The sequence below is a fragment of the Moschus berezovskii genome, chromosome 13 (assembly GCF_049115385.1).
Source record: "Moschus berezovskii isolate FMDL1 chromosome 13, NW_MosBer_1.0, whole genome shotgun sequence".
In the NCBI taxonomy this organism is placed as follows: domain Eukaryota; kingdom Metazoa; phylum Chordata; class Mammalia; order Artiodactyla; family Moschidae; genus Moschus; species Moschus berezovskii.
Window position 1 is genome coordinate 62,174,163 of NC_142472.1, and position 18,303 is coordinate 62,192,465.

At 45.8% G+C, this 18,303-nt stretch overlaps 1 protein-coding gene across 4 annotated transcripts in view; it reads right to left on the minus strand.

Annotated features, from left to right (window-relative positions):
- The window catches only part of SMAD9 (SMAD family member 9), a 69,553-nt gene extending 55,959 nt beyond the window's left edge, over nucleotides 1–13,594 (minus strand). The window contains exons 1-2 of one of the 4 annotated variants that reach the window (XM_055426238.2): nucleotides 13,371–13,594; nucleotides 12,156–12,343 (exon numbers count right to left, since the gene is read on the minus strand). The gene's annotated coding sequence lies outside the window, so the exon portion shown is untranslated. Of the gene's footprint in view, nucleotides 1–7,119; nucleotides 7,263–12,155; nucleotides 13,045–13,370 lie in introns of those variants that run through there. The other 3 variants (XM_055426240.2, XM_055426237.2, XM_055426236.2) reach the window with 3 other exon arrangements.
- Between the last annotated feature and the right edge of the window lie 4,709 nt (nucleotides 13,595–18,303).

Here is an 18,303-nt window from a genome sequence, read left to right on the forward strand (position 1 = left end):
TGAGGAAGGGGACCAAAGCAAACAAGCAAACAGTCGAAAACTAAAACAACAAAACACAAACCAAAAAAATCTATTAAGAAACAGACACCAGATCTCTAAAAGCCCAAGAGTTTGAGGTCAGTGCATCTGGGAATGACCAGCCCCTCCTCTGAGCTGCAGAGCTGCTTGTATGCAGTTTCCAAGGGGGGTTCCTCAGGATTCTGGAGACTGGAAGGAGCCTTGGGCACAGCAACAAGGTGGGGGTGGGGGAGAGTGGTAGGAGCTGGACACCTGGGGAGGGAGGCGGGCATGCAGGATTCTCTGCCCTCCCCCCGCCCCCGACATGGATGACACCTTCCACCAGAGCAGGCCTGCTTCACTCACCCTTACTTCCTGAGGCTTCCATGATGAAAGGCCTGCTGACTCAAAAACGAGTTTTAAAAAAATCTTGAAAGATGATGCTGTGAAAGTGCTGCACTCAATATGCCAGCTAATTGGGAAAACTCAGCAGTGGCCGCAGGACTGGAAAAGGTCAGTCTTCATTCCAATCCCAAAGAAAGGCAATGCCAAAGAATGCTCAAACTACCGCACAATTGCACTCATCTCACACGCTAGTAAAGTCATGCTCAAAATTTTCCAAGCCAGGCTTCAGCAATATGTGAACCGTGAACTCCCAGATGTTCAAGCAGGTTTTAGAAAAGGCAGAGGCACCAGAGATCAAATTGCCAACATCCGCTGGATCATGGAGAAAGCAAGAGTTTCTATTTCTGCTTCACTGACTATGCCAAAGCCTTTGACTGTGTGGATCACAATAAACTGTGGAAAATTCTGAGAGAGATGGGAATACCAGACCACCTGACCTGCCTCTTGAGAAACCTGTATGCAGGTCAGGAAGCAACAGTCAGAACTGTACATGGAACAACAGACTGGTTCCAAATAGGAAAAGGAGTGTGTCAAGGCTGTATATTGTCACCTTGCTTATTTAACTTATATGCAGAGTACATCATGAGGAACGCTGGGCTGGAAGAAGCACAAGCTGGAATCAAGATTGCCGGGAGAAATATCAATAACCTCAGATATGCAGATGACACTACCCTTATGGCAGAAAGTGAAGAGGAACTCAAAAGCCTCTTGATGAAAGTGAAAGAGGAGAGTGAAAAGGTTGGCTTGAAGCTCAACATTCAGAAAACAAAGATCATGGCATCTGGTCCCATCACGTCATGGGAAATAGATGGGAAAACAGTGGAAACAGTGTCAGAATTTATTTTTTTGAGCTCCAAAATCACTGCGGATGCTGACTGCAGCCATGAAATTGAAAGACGCTTACTCCTTGGAAGGAAAGTTATGACCAACCTAGATAGCATATTGAAAAGCAGAGACATTACTTTGCCAACCAAGGTCCGTCTAGTCAAGGCTATGGTTTTTCCCATGGTCATGTATGGATGTGAGAGTTGGACTGTGAAGAAAGCTGATCACCGAAGAATTGATGCTTTTGAACTGTAGTGCTGGAGAAGACTCTTGAGAGTCCCTTGGACTGCAAGGAGATCCAACCAGTCCATTCTAAAGGAGATCAATCCCGGGTGTTCATTGGAAGGACTGATGCTAAAGCTGAAGCTCCAATACTTTGGCCACCTCATGCGACGAGTTGACTCACTGGAAAAGACTCTGATGCTGGGAAAGGTTGGGGGCGGGAGGAGAAGGGGACAACAGAGAATGAGATGGCTGGATGGCATCACTGACTCGACGGACATGAGTTTGAGTGAACTCCGGGAGTTGGTGATGGACAGGGAGGCCTGGCGTGCTGTGATTCATGGGGTCGCAAAGAGTCAGGCACAACTGAGCGACTGAACTGAACTGAATACATGACTACCACTAACTCTCTGGTGGCTCAGAGGGTAAAGAATCTGCCTGCAATGCAAGAGACCTAGGTTTGATCTCTGGGTTGGGAATATCCCCTGGAGAAGGGAATGGCAACCAGCTCCGGTGGTATTCTTGCCATGGTCAGAGGAGCCTGGCAGGCTACAGTCTGCACGGTCACAAAGAGTCAGACACGACTGAACCACTTTCACACACACACACACACACACACACTGCTAATTCCAGAATCCCCCAGAGCAGTATATCTGAATGCAGAAATGGGATTTAGTCCAGGTGCTGGAGCAAGGAAGTGACGAGCAGAACACAGAGGATTTTTAGGACAGTGACACTGTTCTGTAGGGTAGGACAGTGGTGGGGACAGGTCATTACACTTTTGTCTAAATACAACACTAAGTGTGAACTGGGATGTAAACTATGGTCTTGGGGTGATAATGTACCCACTCCAGTGCAGGATATCAGCAGTGTGGAGGCTGTGCAAGCAGATATATATGGTAAATCTCTGCAATTTTCACTCAGTTTTGCTGTGAACCTAAAACTGCTCCTGGGCTTCCTTGATAGCTTAGTTGGTAAAGAAGCCGCCTGCAGTGCAGGTGACCCTGGTTCCATCCCTGGGTTGGGAAGATCCCCTGGAGAAGGGAATGGCAACTCACTCCAGTATTCTTGCCTGGGAAATCCCATGGACAGAGGAGCTTGGCAGGCTACAGTCCATGGCATCGCAAGAGTCAGACATGAGTTAGCAACTAAATCTAAAACTGCTCTAAAAATAAAGTTAATGTAAAAAAAAGAGAGAGAGAGAGAGAGTTAGACCCTCTTAGGTCTCTTAATGGAGAAGGCAATGGCACCCAACTCCAGTACTCTTGCCTGGAAAATCCCATGGACGGAGGAGTCTGGTGGGCTGCAGTCCATGGGGTCGCTAGGAGTCGGACACGACTGAGTGACTTCACTTTCACTTTTCACTTTCATGCATTGGAGAAGGAAATGGCAACCCACTCCAGTGTTCTTGCCTGGAGAATCCCAGGGACGGGGGAGCCTGGTGGGCTGCCATCTATGGGGTCGCACAGAGTTGGACACAACTAAAGCGACTTAGCAGCAGCAGCAGGTCTCTTAAAGCACTGTTTTTCTCCCTCCTGGGAGAACCACTCTGTAACCACTCGTCCAGACTAGGAACCAGGAGTCACCCTTGACCCTGAACGGTCCTACAGAAATTCTATCCCTTCCTCTTCCTGGATTTACAGGTCACCAGATCCTGCGCTGGGCCCCGCCACACCCTGCTGAGTAGGTCCCATCCCAGACGCCCTCAGTGAGTCCGAGTCACTCCAGGTAGCTGCCATGGACTGTGCCTCCCCACACCAGCAGCCCCCCGCCCCCGACAGCCTCCTCCCCGTGGGGCTCTCATGGGATGTCCTTCCCAGTCCTGAGTGACACCCTGCTGTGAGTCTGCAGCCAAATGGTCAGGAACTGTTTACAGCAGTGGGGATTAAAACTGCTTTGTTTGTGCTTTAAATTTTCTTGTTCAGTCGCTCAGTCGTGCCCGACTCTTTGCAACCCCATGGACTGCAGCACGGCTGAAGGACAGGCTTCCCTGTCTTTCACTGTCTCCTCCTGAAGTCTGCTGAAACTCATGTCCATTGAGTCGGTGATGCCATCCAATCATCTCATCCTCTGTTGACCTCTTCTCCTCCTGCCCTCAATCTTTCCCAACATCAGTCTTTTTCAATGAGTTGGCTCTTAAAAAGAGTTTTATCCAAATTTCTCCTCTCAGTATGTATTTACTTATTTTATATAAAAACATAACGGTAAATATTACTGTGGGGTGGGGTGTGATTTGATGTTTTTGGCATTCTGTTTCAAACCAGGCTCTTCACAAACTGGCCTCTCCAACTAGGTTCCCAGCCTCATCAATCCTCGTGCCCTGTGCCCTTGACTCCCTCCCCTCTCCCCAGGAGGGCTGTATGCAACTGCCTTCTGCTCCTCACTAAAGAGCGCTAGAAGATTTCCTGGAAACCATCCCTGAGGCCTGGGCACTAGCATGCATCAGCCTCCACAGCGCCACTGGGCTTCCCCCTCACCTGGCACTGACCTTCACTCCTGACACCTTATTTGTTACTTGTTTTCCCCAGAGATGCCAAGCTCCTTCTAAGGGGTACAGGTTGTGCTCTGGACAGCTTCACAGCAGGTCTATACTACAATAAATGTTGCATGAGTGAAGGTAAATTCCAGTTTTATCACTAATAGTAACTATTTTATTATTAGGCCCTATGACAGAGAATGAGATGGCTGGATGGCATCACCGACTCGATGGACATGAGTTTGAGTGAACTTCGGGAATTGGTGATGGACAGGGGGGCCTGGGGTGCTGTGATTCATGGGGTCGCAAAGACTCGGATACGACTGAGCGACTGAACTGAACTGAACTGATGCTATTAGTCTAACTGCTTAAAGTGAAAGTAAAGTCGCTCAGTGTCCGACTCTTTGTGACCCTATGGACTGTAGCCTACCAGGCTCCTCCATCCACGGGATTTTCCAGGCAAGAGTACTGGAGTGGGTTGCCATTTCCTTCTCCAACTGTTGAACTGATGCCTATTGCTTTGTTGATGTGATACAATAAATTCTTCCAAAAGGCAGAGTTATAGAATGCATTCCCTCCTTCTTGTTCTGTTTAATTGTCTTTGTCTACTTAAGGTGATGTTACAGACAACATCAACCTGTACTTGAATACTCACAAAGTGTTCAGTGTCTGTGAAGATCATTTCAAGTGTTTTTAATAATAATGCATGGGAAATTTAAAACATTTTATTGATGTGTGCGTATTGTGGGAGGTTGAGTTTCCTGGCCACAAGCTGCCTGAAGGATGAGATTAAAAACCAATAGAGGAGAATCACTACTAAGGTGTATTATGCATTGAAGTTTGGGGAAAGGCAGATTTTTTAATGGCCCAAGGCATTCAGGGTGTATCAACCAACTCACCAGCTTCACCAGGTCTTAATGTGGGCTAATTCACATGCACCACGCCTCTACAACTGGTCTTCACCTTCCTTCCAACCCCTTTGAGTATGTGATTCTCCTGTTCAAACACTTAAGTACTTCTCTTTTGACCAAAGGTTAAAATGGAATCGTTCTCTTGTGCCTAGAGATTAAAATCCAAATGCTTTCTTCCTTTACTCTACGAAACAACCTATCTTAGGGGAAAGGAAAAGGACAAGGTCAAAGGAAGAACTAAATTTATCAAATAGCGATGAGGAACCAGACATGGTGCCAGGCGCTGAGTATCTCAAGATAAAAACGTAGTACCTTTCCTCCATGATATTACAGTCTTCAGAGGGAGAGACAGAAATCTAAACACATTGTCATCAGACAGGTGACAGGTGGATTATTATAACTGTTATTAAAAGGGCTGAGGAAGGTTTCCTAAAGGAGGGGCCATGCAAACTCCCTCTTGAGACAGCAGAGGATAATGGGGGAAATCAGAGTGGTAAAGTGTCCTTTTCCTGAAAGACACAGGGGTGCAATTCCAGGCCCAGGGATGCCCTCAGCATCCTTAGATTTTCACAGGGACTTGCTGACAGCATCACTATTCCCGTGATGCCTTCTGTTTCGTCTCTGCTTACAGTCCTTTGTTGCTGTTCAGTTGCTCAGTCATGTCCGACTCTTTGTGACCCCATGCACTGCAGCAGGCCAGGTTTTCCTGTTCTTCACCATCTCCCGGAGCTTGCTGAAACTCATGTCCGTGGAGTTGGTGACGCCATCCAACCATCTCATGCTCTGTTGTCCCCTTCTCCTCCTGCCTTTAATCTTTCCCAGCATCAGGGTCTTTTCCAACAAGTCAGTTCTTCACATCAGGTAGCCAAAGGACTGGAGTTTCAGCTTCAGCATCAGTCCTTCCAATGAATATTCAGTATTGATTTCCTTTAGGATGGATTGGTTTGATCTCCTTGAGTCCAAGGGACTCTCAAGAGTCTTCTCCAACACCACAGTTCAAAAGCATCAATCCTTCGGCACTTAGCCTTCTTTATTTTTATGGGGCTTTGGACTGTAAGGACCATAATATGGTCCTAATTATTCTTGTCAAGAATGACTCAAAATTCACACACAGTTAAAATGGAATTTTAGCCAGAAAAAAAGGAGAGAAATCAGAATACAAAAAGCATATGACAATTTTTGGTATAAAAAATCTTAGGTAAACATTCTGATATTTGCTTTCCTGACCTCTCTATCTCTCAGTTAGGCTAAGAAGTCCTGGAGACCAGAGTTTTACTTTGTTATGCTACTTTATGTGGTTACCTTTTTATATGGTCCTGAGGGCCTGGTTTTGGGCCTCACAGGCAGGATTGGTACAAGAGGCATAGAGTAAATAATATTGAATGAATGACCAAATGTGTCCCACTTTCCAGAGCAACTTTTACAGCCACAAAATCACATTTTAAGAAGACCCCAGTATTTTAAAAAAATTTAGTCATTTTAGTTCAATTATCACACAAAGAAGGTAACACTCCCTTGAAATAACACCCAGGCACCAATCTGTTACTGTTTGCAAGCATCCAACACCTAACAACTGCCTTGGGAAACACATAATAAATAATAAATCCTAAGGAAAGCATATATGTACACAAGGGTTTGTCTTTGACAAACATCATATCCTACTTTTGCTCCTAAAAATGAAATCCAACTATCCCTAGGAAATAGAAATGGATTCGTCCCCCAGCAGCTCAGCTGGTAAAGAATCTGCTTGCAATGCAGAAGACCCCAGTTTGATTCCTGGGTTGGGAAGATCCCCTGGAGAAGGGAAAAGGTACCCACTCCAGTATTCTGGCCTGGAGAATTCTATGAACTGTGTAGTCCATGGGGTCGCAAAGAGTTGGACATGACTAAGCGACTTTCACTTCACTTCACTAGGAGATAGGGGAAGAATGATATAAAGGTATCAACAAGGGAAAGAAAAGCACTTGGGATCCCATATCTTTTTAACTTAACACATTTTCTCATTTTCCACATTCACTGGCTTCTAGTAATCACTCATATCATTAATAATAATCACTCATGTCTTTAAACCCTAGCAGTTCCACTTTACAATCAAGTCATATTCCTTTCTGTGTGGTCATCTGAAAATTGGAATTCCTTTTCTCAGAGAAATGATGTCCTGAGAGATGATAAATTCTCTGGCCAGCCCACCAAGAGGCTCTCCATGTCTGGTACAATTCAGTTCAGTCGCTCAGTTGTGTCTGACTCTTTGCAACCCCATGGACTGCAGCACACCAGGCTTACCTGTCCATCACCAACTCCACAGCTTGCTCAAACTCATGTCCATCAAGTCGGTAATGCCATCCAACAATCTCATCCTCTGTCGTCCCCTTCTCCTCCTGCCTTCAATCGTGCCCAGCATCAGGGTCTTTTCCAGTGAGTCAGTTCTTTGCATTAGGTGGCCAAAGAATTGGAGTTTTAGCTTCAGTATCAGTCCTTCCAATGAATATTCACCTGTACTCCTCGTACAGGTGGCCTCTAATACTGATAAAACTAACCCAAATAGGTGATGTCCACCTTTGGCATCTGCTGACCTGCTTTCTGCCGCACCTTCTCCCCAAGTTCAGGTATCTCTAACCCTTGCAACTGTTCTAATGCACCAACTTTTAAATGACTTACTCTTTCTCCTTCCTCTGCCTACAGAACTCCAATTTTGTCAAGTATGAGTCTTAGTAAATAAAAAGGCAAGATGAATGAATGGATTTACAATGAAGTGTCATTAATAAGATATATTAAATATTCTACCAAGAGATGGAGAATTCTGATGGAATCTGTCATCTTTTTCCGAGTTGTTTTCTGAAATGTGGTACTACCAAGTTAATTAAATTAACAAGTACTCAGAAAGCAGGGCTTCCCTGGTTGCTCAGCAGTGAAAAGAATCTGCCAGCCAGCAGTCAATACAGGAGACATGGGTTTGATACCTGGGTCAGGAAGATGCCCTGAAGAAGGAAATGGCAACCCACTCCAGTACTCTTGCCTGGGAAAACCTATGGACAGAGGTGCCTGGCAGGCTATAGTCCATGGGGTCACGAAGAGTTGGACATGACTTAGTGACTCAACAACTCAGAAAGCAACTTGTACCACTTTAGATGAACTCTGCTATCCATCACCCTCTCCTTAAGAAAAAAAATCTGCAAATCTGCTCTAAACCTTCCAAAGGCCATAAGTGCTTGGGACAAAATCCTTCCAAGCTTTTGATAAACTACCCAAAATACCTATTTCACAATGGACTGCAGTTTCTAAAAACAAACTCATACACACATACACACATTAACTAGAGCAAATCTACACTCGATCAACTTCCAAGCAGTTTAACAGATTAAAAAATGAAAAATATTAGGCTACACGGAAGATATCTCATGGGTTAAGAAGGGTTTGTGAAGACTGGAGCCCCCCACCGCCCGTCCGGCTGGGGAGGTGCTCTCAGAATCGATCAGGTGAAGCCGTTGCTCCTTCAGAGTGCTGACACCTCCACCACTTCCAAACCCTCTCATTTGCTTCAGGACGAATCCCCAAGGCCATCAGCACATCTGGGTGGCCCCTAGAGCACATGTGAACTCTTATCTGTCTAGTGGGAAGGAAACTAGATGGCCATCCCTGATAGCCCCAGTGTTTGTAAACAGAGACAGCTTTGCACAACTGCAGCCCTAAACCCACTGCGTGACTGAGGAATACACATTTCCTATGTACAGTTCCTCAAAGGTAAATGTGACAAAGGGGGGAAAAGGAAGGCATCGGATATGAAATATTAAATTTCCCTAGGGAAATTTCATATATAAAAATAACCCCCACCAGTGATATCAGACAGAGAAAGGCAATGGCAAGTCACTTCAGTGCTCTTGCCTAGAAAATCCCATGGACGGAGGAGCCTAGGCTGCAGTCCGTGGGGTCGCTAAGGGTCAGACACGACTGAGCGACTTCACTTTCACTTTTCACTTTCACACATTGGAGAAGGAAATGGCAACCCACTCTAGTGTTCTTGCCTGGAGAATCCCAGGGACCGGGGAGCCTGGTGGGCTTCCGTCTATGGGGTCACACAGAGTCGGACACGACTGAAGTGACTTAGCAGCAGCAGCAGCAGCAGTGATATCAGATAATCAGAAGGGAGAGAGAGAACGATTTTGATAGTATTTAGCCCCCACCAAAAAAGAAAATAAAAGCTGTCTTTCTGGAAAAATCAGAACTTTGGAGAACCCCTTCATATTGATTTCATGGATTAAAGTTTTGTCTTTGAATTAAATATGGTTTAGGGAATGAAGCGCGAGAACTAACAGCTCTTTGGTGGTTAGGACTTCTGACATGATACAGCTCTGCACATACACATTTATCATCTGTATCTTAATATTCATGCATTTTCACTTTAAATTTTGCATTTAAACTTTATTTCAGAGTCTCTTGAGTTTAGAAAACTGGTTTCGAGTTCATTAGACTTCCCAATTAAAACTGTATAATCAACTATATTATATAGGCATGATATTTATATACAAATTGTATTTTTTACATTATATTAACTCTATTAATTCTGAACCACTGAACAGAATGTGATGAATGCTAAGATGGGGTTTAGTATTTTTTGGTAACGTACTGAGTTAGGCACAGAAGGGGGACTCAGGTCTTCTGACAAGACTGATGAGACCCCTTCCACATCCACCCTGACCAAAACAGAGCTCATCTCAGCAGCAGTCGGCTTCTTTTGCCAGCAGAGTTTGAAACACATACACTAAGAACAGTATCAGTTTTTCTGTGGCTGCTGCTGGCGGGGGCAGGGGGGTCAGCATATTGTGTTAGCAATTTTCTGTGGAATCGAATTAGGGTTTCATTGTGGTAGCCGTATCACATTAAAAATCTGGGTTTTTCTTTGCTAAATGGTTTCCATTGTGTATGTAGTGAATCTGATATGGAAAATTGCTAATGCAATAAGAGTATCATAGAAGCTTTCCTGACTCTAACGCTCAACCACAATATCCAGGAGAAAGAGGCTCCACTGGGCAGGGGTGGGGGTGGGGTCACTTTCCACAGCCTCTCCACAGGTCCTCAGTCCTCAGCTCCAGCTCAACACTGGCTTGGCGAATGATGGACCGTTAACACCTATCATTTAGGGGAAACTCCTTTACAGATTTTATTTCAGACCATGGGTTCAGGGAAAGACGTGCCATTGAACGAATATTTATTGACAAAGCACTAGACAGGGCACTGTAGTCGGCATGAAACAAATGGAAAAGATAGATAAAACAAGGTCCCTTCCTTCATAGAGTTTTGACAGGACTGTCTGAGGAGAAGAAGGAAATTGGCAAATGAGGACACACCCGGACACGACTGTAAAAGATGAGGAAGGTGCTGGCAGGTCTGTGGATCTGGTGAGAGGTGGGGAGGGAGAGGAAGGCGTTCTAGGCCTTGCCCGAGGACACGTGCAGAGGAGAGGAAAGCCAGGGTAATAAGCAGGGGGAATCACAATTCTTTAATTGCAGCATGAAATATGGAAGGAGTGAGAAGATAAGCCTGGAAATTGGTCTGGGGTCAGCTCAAGGCTGACACAGAGAGTAGTGGGTGCTGTTCAGGGTGGTTTGGGGTGGCAAGTGTCAGGCCGTGGTTCACTGGCAAGAACACTCAGCTTCTATGGGTCTGGTGGTTTCTAACGCTACCAAACATCTTGAAATCTTAACTCGAGTCAGCCCACATTCCTTGAGAGATGTAATTGTATAGGAATATTTATTTTTAAAGGTTACCTTATATCCAAAAGATATTTATTTTTTTCTTGTTGTTATGCCCCTACTTGTCATGAACAGTTCACTAGGTCAATGTTCTAACATGCTCATACTATTAAATTCACTCACAAATTTACTGTTTGCTTTTCCCCCCTTTTAGAATAACTTTTCAACTCACTGGCAACAGTAACCAAGGAAATATAAATACAACAGCCTAGAATTACAACTATTTGAAGAGACTCATGCTTTCGATGTACTGTTACATTTATAGTTTCATTCCGACTATTCCCCGCTTCTGAATTTCTCACTAAATGTTAGATGTGATGAGCAGAAAATCTGCATTATGCCTTGTTAGAGTTTTAAAATTCAAGGTAGTATGTTTTCCAAATTTCAGAAAAACCACTTCTTCGTTTTCATAACTTTAGCTTTCCTTATATCAGAGTACATTTCGTGTATAAGTATTATTTCCAACATACTTAAGCCAAACATGATGAAATTGCTGTTTTATTTATTGCAGAGGGGATGTCAGATGTAAACTAATTAGTTGCCTAAGTGCTATGGTGACCACTTATTAAATACCAACTCTTCAAATATGGCAGAAGGAAATTGCACTCTCATTAAAAAGAATGAAACTGTTTATAAAATTGAAGTTGACTATTTTAATCTTTACGAAATAGTTTCTGGACAGATTTTTTTCCTCCTCCTACTGACCACGATTAGAAAGGATAAACAAATTTACCAGTTGTTTATTACTTCTAGAATCCTCTGCAATGTTTCATTAACAACAAAAACCCTTCTGTCTCATCCCATGGTCTTGGGTAATCAGAGATTAGTAGTTGACATTTGTGAATATTTTCTGATTACTCATTAAGTGGAAATATATTAAAAAAGAAGAAAATTTTAAAAGAAGCAAAGTCAAATAGCTCATGCTGACTTTAGCAAATAACAAAGATGTGAGAATTGCAAACTGTTTAGAGGTTTAGCCTAAAATTTGTTTGTATCTTTGACTTTTAGCAAACACTGTACTGATAAAAATGAGTTTGCTCAGATCAAGAGTATGTTGGCATTCTCTTAAACATAGCTTGAAACCACAGAGCCCAAGCAAAAAAACAGCTCTGACAAAGATGGCCAGTCAAGCATAAAAATGGGAGTTGGTTGTGTCAGAATAGATTAACAGGCTGAAGGCTGTCCGCTAAAGACAGTTGTCTTGCCATCAATGAAGGCGATCATTGCCACTAAAAGTTACTTTTCTGATGTTATTTGCAACTTCTATCATAATATATTTTAAACGCTCCTTATTTATAAATGATTACATCATTTTCTTATCTGCAGCGTCCTTCTTGGATAACCACAAACTTGAAAGCGGTCCAAAATCTTGCTCATGGTTTCCTACAAACATAGGGACACTTACTAATTGAACTGTCTATCTGGAGTTAGAAGAATGTGTTTGGGTTTTACTTTTATTTCCTTTTTAAATATAGATCACTATTTCTACAATGTAAACATCAATGGCATTCCCTCACAGCGACAGGAATCCCAAGGCAGAAGATACACTGCAGGATTAACATCACTCACCCAGAAGGATGCCTCAAATGCGTGGTTGTCATGGCCAAGGAGCTAGCATTATTAAGTGCCTTATGACTTTACAGCTATCCTCAATCATTCCTGTTCAGCAACGCTTCCAAAAGATCATCCGAGAAATCTGGCAAGCCACTGAAAATGATGCTTGTAAACTGGATCCGTTCAAAGCCATCTACAGTGACCTGTGGGTGTGTATCCGACTGTGAATTACTGGGTAAAGAATTTACGTGCAATTTCATTCCCAAACTCGATTTTACCTCATTTGTAGGTTATTTCTCACGAGTACCCAGTTCCCGCCCAGAAACAAGTCAACGTAGTATTTCTAAACCATCATTTCAAATTTCCACTGTCAAGGGTGGGAGGAGGAAGGAATAGTAACGGGAAGACTTGTCAGCGATAGCCATCCATAAAAATGCACCCCCTCCTTCCCATCACAATGCTGGCGTCACTTAGTCTCCTGTGTCTGTTCCCCACCTCGCCCCCTCCCCTCTGCAGAGTCTTGGCACCGAATGGCAGCCGAGGGAAAAAGACAAACACCCCAGCTCCCAACACAATCCAAGCGTTAGCCTAGAGACACTTGAACAACATTCCTAACTTTTTTTTTCCCTGCTCATTTCGCGCGCCTCAAAGGTAAGCAGAGTAAAAACCGGATGAGACAGGAGGCCGGGGAGGCCAGCTGAGTCACATTCGCTGCCCTGCATGCACCCCGATTTCTCCAGTGTCCTCCCCAAGCCCTCCGGCCACGGCAAACGGTTACTCAGCTGCGAGTCTGGGTCTCCTCGGAGCCTGTCCTCGGTGCGGCGCCCAGCCCCGGGCCGGGCGCGGGAAGAGGAGCGGGGGACGGACGGCTAGCGCGCACCCCTGCCGCTCCCCGGGCCGCGGCCCCGCACGCGGCGGGCCCGGCCTTCGCTGACAGGTCCCAGCTGCCGGCGGCCCCCGCGGCCGTCTCCCCGGAGCCGTCCCCGCCCGCCCCACCAAGGAGACACGGACGGGGAGCACAAAGAGCCCCGGCCACGCGCCAGACCCTGCCCTGTGGAAGGAAAACTTGCGCACACGCACACCGCCGGCGCGCGCCGGGGAGGGCATCTCTTACCTGTCCCCGCGCTGCTACTCATCGCCCCCCGCACCCAGCCACCCACCCACGGAGGTCTGGCCGCCCCCCGCCCCGAGGTGGGTCCCCCGCCGCCCGCTCGGAGCGGCTGCACTCACTGCCTGGCTGCGCGCGCCCAGCGCCTGCAGGGCCCGGCGGCGGCGGGGCGGCGGGGCCCGAGACAGCGGCTGCAGCGGCGGCGGCGGCGGCGGCCCCAGCCGGCGTCAGTCAGACTGGAGCCGCGAAGCCTCATCGCCCGTATTAGTGCGCCGACCTGGAAAGCCGCCAGGAGCCCTGCTCGCGGGTCCGCCCCCGCCCGCCGCCGCCGCCGCGCGCCCAGAGCCGCTCGGGGAGCCCGCGAGGAGGGGCGAGCGCCGCCCGCCCCGCGGCCACGTGCGCGGAAGCCCGCGGCGGGGGCGCCTCGGGGACGCCCCGGCGCGGGGCCTCCCGGGCCCCCGGGCGGCGTCGCCGGCCTCCCGCGAGCCCCGGCTCCCCTCGCCGCGGCTCGGCCCCCTCGGCTGGGCGGCGGGGGCACTTCGCGTCTGTCTCCCCGAGACGTCCTGCCTCCCCACCTGGAGCCCGAGGCCGGAGGCCCGTTTCCAGAACTCGAGGTGTGGGACCGACAAATCGGTTTGGAAACCGCCACGCCCAACAAGTGGCTCTTCCCGACGTGTTTCTGGGCCCCGAGGGTGGCTGTTCCTTGCTGTTTGTCTCTTACTTGCTTTGCAAGAGTATAAAGGGGGTCATTACCCTCAACCGACAGCGCCAGAGTAACTGGTTTGCCCCTGCATAAGCGGATGAAAATCGACTCACTCAGAGTAGTGAGTGGTGGTTAAAACTAGGCATGTAATTTTGTGGGTTGTCGTTTCCTTACCCGTATTTATTTGCTTAACAGCCTAGCCTATAATATATACTGTTCTCTAATCTAATAAAGATACAACCTTATGGGCACTGAGCAACGTTAATGGGTTAATGGACAACCTTCCTTGCTCACGGCCCGGCTATCCCCCTGGATAGCCTGCCTTTGGAGGTCGCTGTGGACCCCTCGAACGCGCTCAGAACATGTGTAAGGAATGCCACCAGCTTACTTGGCCTTTGACCCCATCAGCCAGCGGTTCTTCATAGAAAAGGCATTTACTGCAGGGATGAAAGAATACTAGAAAGGAGAATAAAGCCACAAGGGACAGTATTCAGTTTGCTCCTGTATGTAGGAAAATCGGTCCTCCAGAAGGTCCTGATACCCGTGAAATGCAAGGCCGTTTATTGAACTGCCTTTTCTTGTCCTCAAAGCACTGCACTTTCTTCCTGTGGCAGATGCCATGCTTGCATTATCACACTGTTGTCTGCTGAGCAACGACCCTGTGTAAAACAGCATTTGTGTTAGCATTTGAATCATCTTTATACACCTGTGTTCCAGGCTAGGTGTTAAGTTTGAGATCGCTCTGGGTGTGAAAGTACAGGAAACCTTTGGACTGCTACCAATCGCACTTCCTGGGCATTTTATTGCAGGTCTGACACGACTGAAGTGACTTAGCAGCAGCAGCAGCAAACTAATTAGATCCTCAGAATTGATACCCTGTAGCTTATTTGTTTTTTTAATGTTGTTAAGAAATGACCCAGCCACTGTTTCTTTCCCTTAGGTGCATTAGACAATGTAGAGCAAGAAACGATAACCTCTGCAGTGCAGGCTCGGACTTCCAGCACAGTCTTTATAGGTGCTCCGAGTTCTCTGGGCTCTTGGCAGGACTTGCTTCTTGTGTAGTCTGTGTTTTCTGTACATTCTCGTTTACATGCCAAGAAATTTTGGCATCCAGAAGTTAGCCTGCACTTATTCCATGCCTATCATGTATCCCCTAAACCTAGGAGAGCAGGTTAATCCTTCAGACCCCTGAACAATCAGATCTGATTTCCAAGGAGAAAATGCCAACTCTGGGAGGGAAGGTTCAGAGCCCGTTATTCAGAAGCTGAATATTCTTGCAATAGGAAATCTAAACACTATTTTTTCCCTCTTGATTTTTTGATTGGCTGCAATTGTATTGCTGGTTAGAGCAGGTGATATAGGAGATGCAGATTCAATCCCTGGTTTGGGAAGATCCCCTGGAGGAGAGCATGGCAGCCCACTCCAGTATTCTTGCCTGGAAAATTCCACGGACAGAGGAGCTTGATGGGCTACAGTCAATGGGATCACAAGGAGTCGGACACGACTGGGAGCACGCACACACGTTACAACTTCCACCAAAAAACAACACTACAGGATTTATGGGTCATTCAGTCATGGGTTGTGATTTGGTAGAAATGCCAGTAAGATTTTGGTTCAAAACCTGAAAACCATGGCAAAATGAAACCCCCTTCCCTTTTCTGAATTACAAGAACTTGACAGAATGTGAGCTTCTGCAGCCCATAAACCGGTAGTAGGAAAGGGCAGCCCCCCTCACCCATGAGAAGGTTCATTCTTTTCACTTGTCATATGCCCAATACAGTGCAAGGTTGTGACAAAGTCTGCAGTAAACCACAGATGCAAAGATCCTGCTTTGTACATCTGTTGTATCAATGCCTGCCTCTGGTCTTCTCTTTGAAAATCTAACAATAATTGCGTGTTTGTGTGTCTGTTGAGGGGTGAAGTTAGGGGTGATTCACGGTCATGTTGGGGACGCGGTGGGCACGATGAAGGACCTGCAGAGAGAGTCATATGGTTCACAAAACGTACCTTTACAGTAAGGATAAGGTTTATTCTTATTTTTATGTAGAAGTTAATTATTTGATGGTATATGTAGCATACACTTCAAACCAGTTATAATGACTTTTTCATTTAAATATCATCTACTTATTTCAGTATCATTTTTGTGGGTTGTGGGGGGTGGTGCTTGATTTTGTGGCATCTGATCCCTCCAGAACTCTATGGGATCCCATTCTTTTTGAATAGCAGGAATTTAAGCAGCAGCAGCAGCAGCAAGATGAAGATAAATTTAGTTTTGATTTGGGAACTTTGTGAATATGTTTTGAAATAGAAGGCAGTATCCTAAGGCATCACAGAATTATGGTTGAGTTTTGCTACTAAGCACAGGTGTCTTAACCAACTGAAATTTCTCACAGCACAGTTCTAGAAGTCCAAGATCAAGGTGTTGGCAGGTTCGGTGTGTGGTGAGAACCCGTTTTCCTTGTTGGCACATGATTGTCTTTGCATTATATCCTCATGTGCCCAAGAGAGCAAGCTCTCCTCTCTCTTTTGTAAGGACACTGACTCTGTCATGGGGGCTTCCCATGTGACCTCAGGTTCCCTCGTGACCTTATCTAAACCTAATCATCCCCAAAGACCCCACCTCCGAATACCATCCTTTTAACCAAACCCTTCAAGTCAAGTTTTTGCCTTTAACTCAAATTGATGAGGAAAAGTCTCTCCCTTTCTACTTTAAAGGACAGGCTGAGACCACTGGACCAGCAGGATGCCTGGCTGGAAGATGCAAGTTTCTCCCTGGTGTTTATCAACAGGTTGACTTTTTGCCATGCTCTGTGGCATTTTCTTTTTTATAAGGGCTTGATAAAATTTATACTGTTTGACCCACACATTGCTCTTTATTTTTAATTTATAGATGACTTCTGACAGAATGAATCCTAGGAGAAATAGAAGAGATATTCAAAACTCTTTAAATGAGAATAAAAGGATATCTCTGAAAGCATTTTCTGTACAAATATAATGTTTCATGTTCATACAGAATTTAAGATTAATAAAGGATCTTAATCGTGTCTGTGCTTCTATCATACTGCATATTGTTTGGTGAGCCTTAGCCTACTTTTAAGACCTCTGCTGAAAATAGTTAAGCACAGAAGAAAACAGATTCATTACTTTTGGCTTTCCTCTTTAAGAGAGAAATTTGGGTGGAGGGGAAAAAAAGTCATATTACCTTAGAATAAAGGTCATAAATAAACAATAAAATATGAGAAATTATTCTGCATTTGTTATTGTTTAGTCACTAAATCATGTCTGAATCTTTGCGACCCCATGGACTGTAGCGCACCAGGCTCCTCTGTCCATAGGTTTTCCCAAGCAAGAATACTGGAGTGGGTTGCCATTTCCTTTTTTGAGGGGATCTTCTCAACCCAGGGATAGAACCTGCATCTCCTGCATTGGTAGGTGGATTCTTCACCGAGCCATTCTGCATTTACAAGTACAAAAATATTCTTTCTGATGTGTGCATGTGTATTATCTTACATTTACATAAAACTTCTTTTTAAAGCTTCAAGTGAAGTCACTCAGTTGTGTCCGACTCTTTGCAACCCTTTAGACTGGAGCTTACCAGGCTCCTCTGTCCATGGGATTTTCCAGGCAATAGTACTGGAGTGGATTGCCATTTCCTTCTCTTTAAAGCTTCAGTTCAGTTCAGTTCAGTCGCTCAGTCGTGTCCGACTCTTTGCGACCCCATGAATCACAGCACGCCAGGCCTCCCTGTCCATCACCAACTCCCGGAGTTCACTCAAACTCATGTCCAGAGAGTCGGTGATGCCATCCAGCCATCTCATTCTCGGTCGTCCCCTTCTCCTCCCGCCCACAATCCCTCCCAGCATCAGTCTTTTCCAGTGAGTCATCCTGTCGTATGAGGTGGCCAAAGTATTGGAGTTTCAGCTTTAGCATCAGTCCTTCCAATGAACACCCAGGATCAATCTCCCTTAGAATGGACTGGTTGGATCTCCTTGCGGTACAAGGGACTCTCAAGAGTCTTCTCCAGCACCACAGTTCAAAAGCATCAATTCTTCAGCGATCAGTTTTCTTCTCAGTCCAACTCTCACATCCATACATGACCACAGGAAAAACCATAGCCTTGACTAGACGGACCTTGGTTGGCAAAGTAATGTCTCTGCTTTTTAATATGCTATCTAGGTTGGTCATAACTTTCCTTCCAAGGAGTGGGCATCTTTTAATTTCATGGCTGCAATCAGCATCTGCAGTGATTTTGGAGCCCCCCAAAATAAAGTCTGACACTGTTTCCACTGTTTCCCCATCTATTTTCCATGAAGTGATGGGACCAGATGCCATGATCTTTGTTTTCTGAATGT